At 41.5% G+C, this 8,749-nt stretch overlaps 1 non-coding gene across 1 annotated transcript; it reads right to left on the bottom strand.

The window, feature by feature from the left end:
- Positions 1 to 2,848: 2,848 nt before the first annotated feature.
- On the bottom strand, positions 2,849 to 2,980 carry LOC150004024 (small nucleolar RNA SNORA51). The gene has a single exon (XR_016512551.1). It is a non-coding gene; the product is annotated as a small nucleolar RNA SNORA51 (small nucleolar RNA).
- Between the last annotated feature and the right edge of the window lie 5,769 nt (positions 2,981 to 8,749).

The raw sequence follows: 8,749 nt of genomic DNA, 5'->3' as shown, positions 1-8,749 counted from the left end.
TTGTTGAAATCAATGTACACCAGATTCTTTTTATTTGTGTTTTATTTTAGAATCTTAAAATTTGTGAAAGCAAAAGTAAGCAAAGCTTAATGATCTTATAAACAGAGGTACTCGATCCTGCCGTACTCAATAAACTGTATCTACAACAAAAATTTAACATCACTTTTCTCTCCTGGAATTCAATGCAGATTATGTGAAGTATCTACACAAATAATTTCAAGACACCAATGTTCTAATAATATAAAGATGAAAAAAAGAGTCAGTGATTCTAAAAATGCTACACGAATATCAGTAAAAATAATAAAACGTTTTTCACTATTTAAATAAATACACTAATATGATAACCACAGGCCCAAAACTGCCCCCACAATATTCCAATATGCCTCCTAGGGGACAGTACTGTGCCCACTGAGAACCTCTCTGTAGGACTCATCTCTGAGGAAAGACATGCTTCAGATACAGAAATTCATTCTCTTGTTCACGCATTTAACAATGGTTTTTGAGCACCAGCATATGGGATGCAAAGTTGAGTCAGGCAATATTACTGTCTTCAAGGAGATTACAGTCTAGTAACCAAGCAAACATGAATATAGAAACATAAGCCAGAGATCAAGAACAGATACATTAAGAGACCCCTTTAAGGGTGTGAGCTGATGAATCCAAACCCTATTTCTCTTTCTCTCTCCCCCCCTCCCTGCCCATCCTCCTTCCCTTCCCCCAACCGCTCCCTCTTTTTCCTTCCTTCCCGTCCCCCTTTTCTTTCCTTCCTCCCCACCTGCCCAGTCCTCCTCCGTGTCTTTAGTACTGGTTTATAACATCACCTCCTTCTCTCTTTAAGCTGTCTGGTTCACTGCCCAATGCCAGCAGCCCAGAGTCCTCCCAAGTTACGGCCATGCCCACAGGGCAGTTCTGTCCAGGAAAACAATTTTAATAGCACAGTGCTGAGAACAGTGTCATTAGCTGAATTGCTGCCAATTATTTGGTATCCTTGTACCAAGCAAGACTCACCCTCAAAAAAAAAAATCTGGTTGCAGAACTAAGCAATATGAATATATATTTTGCATAGCAGATTGTGCCAGCCCACATAAATCTGTTTAGAGATCATGCTCACAGAGTAACTTGTTTTTATTAAAATAAACTCATTTGTAAAAATTGTAAATATGACTGATTTCAACAGCTGTGTGGCTCCAGAAGTAAGTTTTTACCCACGGACTGGCACAGTTAGAAAAGCCTAGATTTTTTAATGCATGTGTTTTGTGGTTTGTCATGCACAGTCTGTTATGGCAAAATTTCAGTACTGTTTGAGATGAGGACTTGTCCAGCAGGTCTTAAAATGCACAGCACTTTGGCTACTCAGAGCCTCTTCCACTTTTGGAACAGGGGAAAAAATATTTGTAGGATTAAAGAACTTCGAATTAAAACTTCTAAGCACTGGTGTCATCTGAAGAGGAACAGGCTTCCAACAGCACTTTTTTGTAGTAGTTTCCTTCTGTTATTAATTTTCCTTTCCTATTCTTGATGAAAAAGTCTCCTATAAAACATGATACCATGAAACAGATCAGTCTAAAAGACACTTTAAACTTTTAACTAGAATTTGGTGAACTTGAGGATGTAGCACTGGTGAAATATTCCCACAACTCTAATGGCTACTTCAGAGGTGAACACACGTTCCTGCTAGTTAGTTCAGACTGAGCACACTCAAAGTCAAGTTAGAGTAAAGTCATTTCCTATCCCTCTGAGTGCTTGCTTTGGGAAAACAATCATGTTATAGATCATAACAGCAAAGGCAACTTAATATTGTTGGTAAATGCCTTTCCGACTCCACTCCTACCCTATTTCTATACCTAGCATAAGACCACATATGAATGGACTATAGGATCAGGAAAAACTAATTTTCCAGTATTTATTCAAGGGGTAATATGTTGATACATTTAAATCATAGTGTCATCTGGGTTGGTTCATTCATTGGTATATACTCTATTTCCATCAAACAGTGACTGTGTCAACACTATCCCTGAAAAAAAAGTGCCAATGTATCTTTTTTGACCTAAAATCTTACCATACAAATAAGCCTAGGGACCACCAAGGAGAAAGCAACACCAGAGTGAGATAATGCAATGCTTCACTGTGTTTCAATGTAGCAGAGCAGTCTAGAATTCTAAAATGTTAATGTGCATGAAAATGGTCGGGGAACTTTGTTTAAAATGTAGATTCTCAGACCATGCTCCTGGGGGAGTCTAATTCAGTTAAGTCTGGGATAAGGGGATGAATCTGCATTTGACAAACAGCTGGTAATGCTTTTGTAAGTGATCTGTAGAGTTTACTTTTATGCTGCTTCTCAGAGGAAAGGTTCTGCATTAGCCAGGCTGCAGTGTGCACAGGATTTGAAAACATTCTCTGGTGTTGAAGTCAGATAGTCCTCTGTTCAAGTCACAGACGCTCTGCATCTGCAGCTGTTGCCGCCTAACAAATCTACCAAAACTTAAGTTTCTTAAAAGCCTACGCTATTATTTAGCTCATAAGTGTGTGAGTCAGTGGGGGTGGTTCTGCTGATCTGGTCCAGGTTTGGCTGATCTTGGCTGAACTCACTCATGCACCTGTGTTCAGCAAGTGGCTTGTCTGGGGGCTGCCTGATCCAGGAGTCTCATTCATTTGTCTGGCAGATGGCTACCTAAGAGCTGGCTCATCTAGGATGGTCTCAGTCACACTTCCAGTGGTTGGCTATTGATCACAGGGTGACTGGGCCATATATTTCTCATCTTCCAGTAGAATAGCCTAGACTCCTTCACATGCACAGCGCTCTAGTAAATCAAAAAGCAGCATTTATTTATTTATTCTTTTCTGAACTCCATGTCCCCCCAGTCACAATACAGACCAGCAAGAGGCCTAGGCTGAGGTGTAAATTGGTTGGGTTGACTCTGCCTCCTCTTTCTGTACAGTCAGTGTAAGAACACAGCCTGTGGTTAAGCATCGTGAGGTCAAGAAGTGGCATTTAAACCTTAGATCCAGGCTCAGAACTGACACACTGTCATTTCTGCCACATCCTGATGGCCAAAGGAAGTCACAGGGCCCACTCAAATACCACGTCTTGTTGGGAGCAGCTGCAAAGTCACACTGCAAAGGATGAGGATATAGGAAAGGCAAACAGTTCTGACCATTTTTGTAACTGATTTACTACAACAACTACATGACTAAAGGCATGCTCTTACTTAATCTGTTTTGACTCATCTGTAAAATAAAGATATCACAATTGTTGTACCCTTTCTTGAGGGATTGATAGCTCATGCAAAGGGCCTGGCTTACCTTAACTTCTCAGAAAATATCAGCCTTGATGATGCTGATCCTGTCCTCTAGGGTCTTTACAGCCTGAAAATCTTATGTACCTGCATGGAAGAGAGATCAGGCTGTTTTTTGGTGGCCCTTCAGGGCAGGACTTTGGCCCTGATTTTCTCTCTTGATTTCATGATGTTTCAGTTAACTCTCTTCTGGTTGTGGTATAGAAATCCACTCAAGTTAGCTCAATTAAAGAACCAAAGCTATTGTCCTTGTACGTCCACTCCATCCTTTCCTCCCTTGACTCTCCTCTAACACCTGGTCCAGCCAAGTGGCCTTTAGCCCAGGAATCTAATATGATGTTCAGTTTTGTTCATTAGAGCTAAATGACCTGGTTCTCAGTGTCCCAATTTCAAAATCTAAAGAGAGAATCTGGTTGGTCCAGCGCATATTTTCTTATAAGGTCAGCTTAGTCCAATCTGCCATGGCAGGAAGAGTGGGCAGTCTTGGGGAGAAAGGGCAGCTCTATGTGGGCAGTAGAGACTGTGAGCAAAGGCAGTTCCTTCAGAAGATGGCTGTGAGCCTGCAGACACAGTGATTCACATTTCCTGGATACAGGCAGCCTCCTCTAATATTTTAAATTATGTCGCCATCAGGACAGCCAACTGACCTGGAGTCTGCAAGATCCTTCCCCATGTGGGAAGGCCACCCCCCCCCCACTCCCACTCTTACTAGGGATTTCTGGACCAGGGGTAGGTAGGATGACGACCATGTCCAGCTAGAAGAGCACGAGACCTTCGCCCATTGTCCTTTATAAGATTATAAAGGGTCTTAAGTCTGAGAGGCGAGAATTGTTACAGAGCAGGGGTATTGCCCAAAAGTAAATTAATTAATTAATTAAAAAAAATACTAAAGTACCCCAATGAACTAAACTATTAGGTTTCTAAGCATTTAAAATATGTATTTTTTTAAATTGATGATAAGTCTATGGAAGTATCTCTTCCCTTTTCTGGAAACATTTGAAAATAAATTAGATAATGTACCCAGGTATCTTATTGAGATAGAGTAAAATTGATAAAAAATAAAATTAAAAATAATAAAAATGAAAGAAACATTACATCCCCATCAAATAGCTGAAGTACTGAACTTCAAGGACCTTATAAAAAAATACGTCTTCTTTCAAAACATCTCTTGATAAAGTGGAGGTAGGGTGTTTTTTGTTTTTTTTTTAATTTTTTTAAGTATATTTTATTATGTTGTTACAGTAGTCCCAATTTTTTTCCCTTCGCTCCCCTCTGCCCAGTCACCCCCTTCTCTCCACCCCACTTAGTTCATGTCCATGGTTCCTGCATATTAAGTTATTTGGTTTCACCCTTTCCTATATTGTTCTTAACATCCCCCTGTCTATTTTGTACCAACCCATTATGCTTCTTAGTCCCTGCACCATTTCCCCATTTCTCCACCTCCCTCCTCCAGCTGATAACCCTCCAAATGATTCCCATACCTAAGATTCTGTTTCTATTCTGGTTTGCTTAGTTGGATTTTGTTTTTATTTTTCAGATTCAGTTGTTGATAGTTGTGAGTTTGTTGTCATTTTAGTGTTCATAGTTTTGATCTTCTTTTTCTTAAGTAAGTCCCTTTGACATTTCATATAATAATGGCTTGGTGATGATGAGCTCCTTTAGCTTCACCTTGTCTGGGAAGCACTTCATCTGCCCTTCCATTCCAAATGATAGCTTTGCTGGATGGAGTAATCCTGTTTGCAGGTTGCCTTTCATCACATTGAATACTGCTTGCAAGTCCCTTCCTGCCTGCAAGTGTCCTCTGAGAAATCAGCTGATAGTCCGATAGGCACCCCCCTGTGGGCAACTCTCTGCCTCTCTCTTGCTGCCCCCAGTACTCTGTCTTCATCTTTCACCTTTGACATCTCAGTCATGATGCGTCCTGGTGTGGTCCCCTCTGGGTCCAGCTCACCTGGGACCCTCCGTGCTTCCCTGACCTGTATGTCCATCCCTTCACAAAATTTGGGAAGTTTTCCTCACTTTTTTCAATTCTTGCTTCCTCATTCTGCACTGTTTGACTGTTTTTTCCTTCCTTATGTTCCAAATAATTGATTTGAACCCTGGTTTCCTTCCCTTCACCATTGGTTTTGTGTGGATTTTCCTTCGTTTCACTTAGCACAGCCTTCACTTCTTCTCTTATGCGTTGCCATATTCAAGCATATCTGTCAAGCCTGAGAGCATCTTTATCACCAGTGTTTGGAATTCTGCATCTGTTAGGTTGTCTATCTCCTCATCTGTTAGGTTGGCTATCTCCTTGTCTCCCACTGGAACCTTGATCCGTTCCCCCTTTTTGGCCATACTTCTGTCTCCTCATTCTGACAGGCTCCTGTGTTTTGTTTGCCTCCGCATCCCAGGTAGAGCTGTCACTCCTGTTACGTTGTAAGGGGCGGAGCCTTAGGGATTCCTCAGTAACGGGCGACCCATTTCACCCCGTCGTGGTGCTGTATGCGAGGCAGGGGTCTGAGAGGGAACAATGCCGCTTGCCTAGCACTTGCCCCCTTTCCAGGCACCTCTCCCACTTCCACACCGAACTGGTGCCCCTCTAGCTGCTGCTCTGGCCATTGTTCCCAGAGTGAGTGGGTCTGTGGATGTTCTAGGACCATGGGGGCCCTTTAAACAAGCGGACTCTGCTGAGACCAGCAGTTTCTGCCTCCACCCCAACTCCTACTGGTCTGCAGTCAGAAGCAATGAGGCTTGATTTTCCCCGGTGCTGGGACCGTGATCTGCAGGGTCTGGTCAGGAGCTGGGAACACTCCCCAGGTATCCCTCCTGACTTTTTAAAACATGTAACTGCGCTTTCCGCCAGCCTGCCGCTGCCCCCATACCGCATCCTCTCCGCCCCTCCTACTTGTCTGGATGAGTATTTCTTGTTTATATCTTTGTTTGTTGGACTTCCATGCAGCTTGATTTTCTGGAACTTCTGGTTGTCTCTAGTTTTGAGGTAGCGTATTACTTCTTAGTTGTGGAGGGAGACGCAGCGTGTCTGTCTATGCCTCCATCTTGACCGAAAGTCCCACCCTCCATTTTATAGACAAGGAAACTGAGGATCAAGAAGATTGCCTTCCTCAAGTCCCGCAAGTTGTGGAGCCAGAGGTGTAGGGCCCTGGACAGGCTGGAGGTTGGTCAGGCCTTTTTCATTGTAGAAGGAATTAGCACAGAAAGATGTCAATTATTGGCCTCTTTTAAAAAACATCTCACAGTCTTGCCTTCACACTGATTCTTCCTTCACAGGCTCAACAGCCATCAAGTAAATGTAGTATCTCTTTCCCAAAACAGACTAATCTGGGCTGCTGTAACCAACCCAATTATCCCTGGTTTAACATATAATTTCTCAGTCATCAAGGTTTCTTGCTGCTCTTAGTCTCTCTGGGGCAATTAGCCACTAAACAATGATTCAGAGATTCAGGCTGCTTCCTCTTTTGGGCTGTATCATCTGGAATACATGTCTCCTAAGTTGCTGAGGCAGAGGGGAGGGAGATTTCCACCAGCCATTAAATGCTTGTTTAGAAATGGCACAGGGTACACTTCTGCTTAGAGCTCTTTGATCAGCCCTAGTCACAGGAAATGTGGGGGAGCACAAGGACATTTTGGTGAGCAGCAAATATCTCTCTCTGCCTTAAAAAAAAAAAACAAAAACAAAAGCATCTTTTTTGGAGAACATGTTCAATAAGATTGAAACGTATGCTGACTCTATAGGCCCTCCTTCCCTACCACACAGTGAAGCCTACTGATACACAGTCCATCCTGTGCCTTGGATGATAAAGACAAACCTAAATTCTTTACTGAGGTATGAGACAATTTAGGTGTGCTCACATTAACTTTACCATATTATACATTCTTTAGGGGACAGGGAACATATCTCATTTTTATCCCTCCTAATGCCTTCCATGAAGTAGGACTTCAGTAAGTGTGTACGTACATACATACAGAAATTTAGCAAATATGGATCAGACAAGGAAAATTAGTTCTTACCCTCATAACTACAATGAAAATACCCTAATATATTAGTATTGTCATCATTTTTTAAATGTAGTTGAACTTCCATCTCTCATTTTAATTGTGAATGCTATAAATGGAAAATATAGACCAATTAGCTTGAACTTCTCATTGATTTCTCAACTTATAAGCTACCTCCTCCTTACACATCTCTCTCCTGTGTCATAACTGGATGAGACACACGCAACTTAGAGCCAACAGGTGATATCATGCTAGGCTTATATTATGCATGTACCCAAAAGTTAAGACAGCTTTCTGATCAGGCAGATAGATCTTCAGATGTTTAACAGCTTTTTTGAAAAATAGTTGCAGGGAGTAACATCAATGCGTGGTTGCCTCTCACGTGCCCCCAGCGGTGGGCCCCACCCACAACTCAGGCATGTGCCTTGACTGGGAATCAAACTGGTCACCCCTTGGTTTGCAGGCTGGTGCTCAGTTCACTGAGCCACACCAGTCAGGGCCCATACAAGAATCAGTCAGGAATGAATAAGTGGAACAACTAATTCATGTTTCTCTCTCTCTCAAAAATCAATTTAAGAGAGAGAGAGAGAGAGAGAGATGCGTTGGTTGAGCATTGCCCCACAAAGCAAAAGGTTGAGGGTTAGACTCCCGATCAGGGCACTTGTCTGGGTTGTGGGCAAGTTCCCGGTTGGGGCATGTGCAAGAGGCAACTGATCAATGTTTTCTCTTATACATTGATGTTTCTCTCCCTATTTCTCCATCCCGTTCCCTCTTGCTAAAAATGAAGATTAAAAAAAATATATAAAAATTCATCCATGGCCCTCCATCCTATTAGCATTTTGCTTTATTTCCACATCAGCTATTTTTAGATAAAAGAAAACACACTTAGTAATCTCTGTTTCTTCTCCTACAAGGTTATTTGGTATAATTATTGGAAAACCGTCATTTTGGATAGACATTTTCATTTAGCTAGTGTTTTAGTGACTATATTTAATGCAACAGCTGTGAGTGAAGGTTCAGAAGAAACCAGGGAATTCATTGGAGTGATGGTGTTAATTTACATTTTTCCCTAGTGGGGTGGGGAAGGAGACTTAAGAAAAATTTAAGAAACAGAAAAGATATATATGAGACATATGCTGTAATCCTAAACATAAAATATATAAACCGAATGAAAAAATAATTACACAACATAAAATTGGGGTAACTTATTTTTCTTCCTAAGTAATTAAGAGTAAAAGCTTGGATCTTTTTTAAGACCCTGATTTTCCTAAATATTCACCACAGTAAATAGCTTTAATTAGGATTCATCACACGTAATCAGCTTCCAAATTATTTCATGAATACATTACCTATTGGAAGGAGCCCCTTTTAGCCCCCAATCTTTAAGCCAGTTGAAGTTGAAGTTTCATAATGGTCCTTTAAACCAATACTTTTAGCTCACAATATCTGTATGTGCA

This window comes from Furipterus horrens, unplaced genomic scaffold (assembly GCF_987537825.1).
Source record: "Furipterus horrens unplaced genomic scaffold, mFurHor1.1.pri manual_scaffold_7, whole genome shotgun sequence".
NCBI classification, from domain to species: Eukaryota; Metazoa; Chordata; class Mammalia; order Chiroptera; family Furipteridae; genus Furipterus; species Furipterus horrens.
Note: the sequence above shows the minus strand (reverse complement) of the source record. Positions and strands in the feature narration are given on the sequence as shown.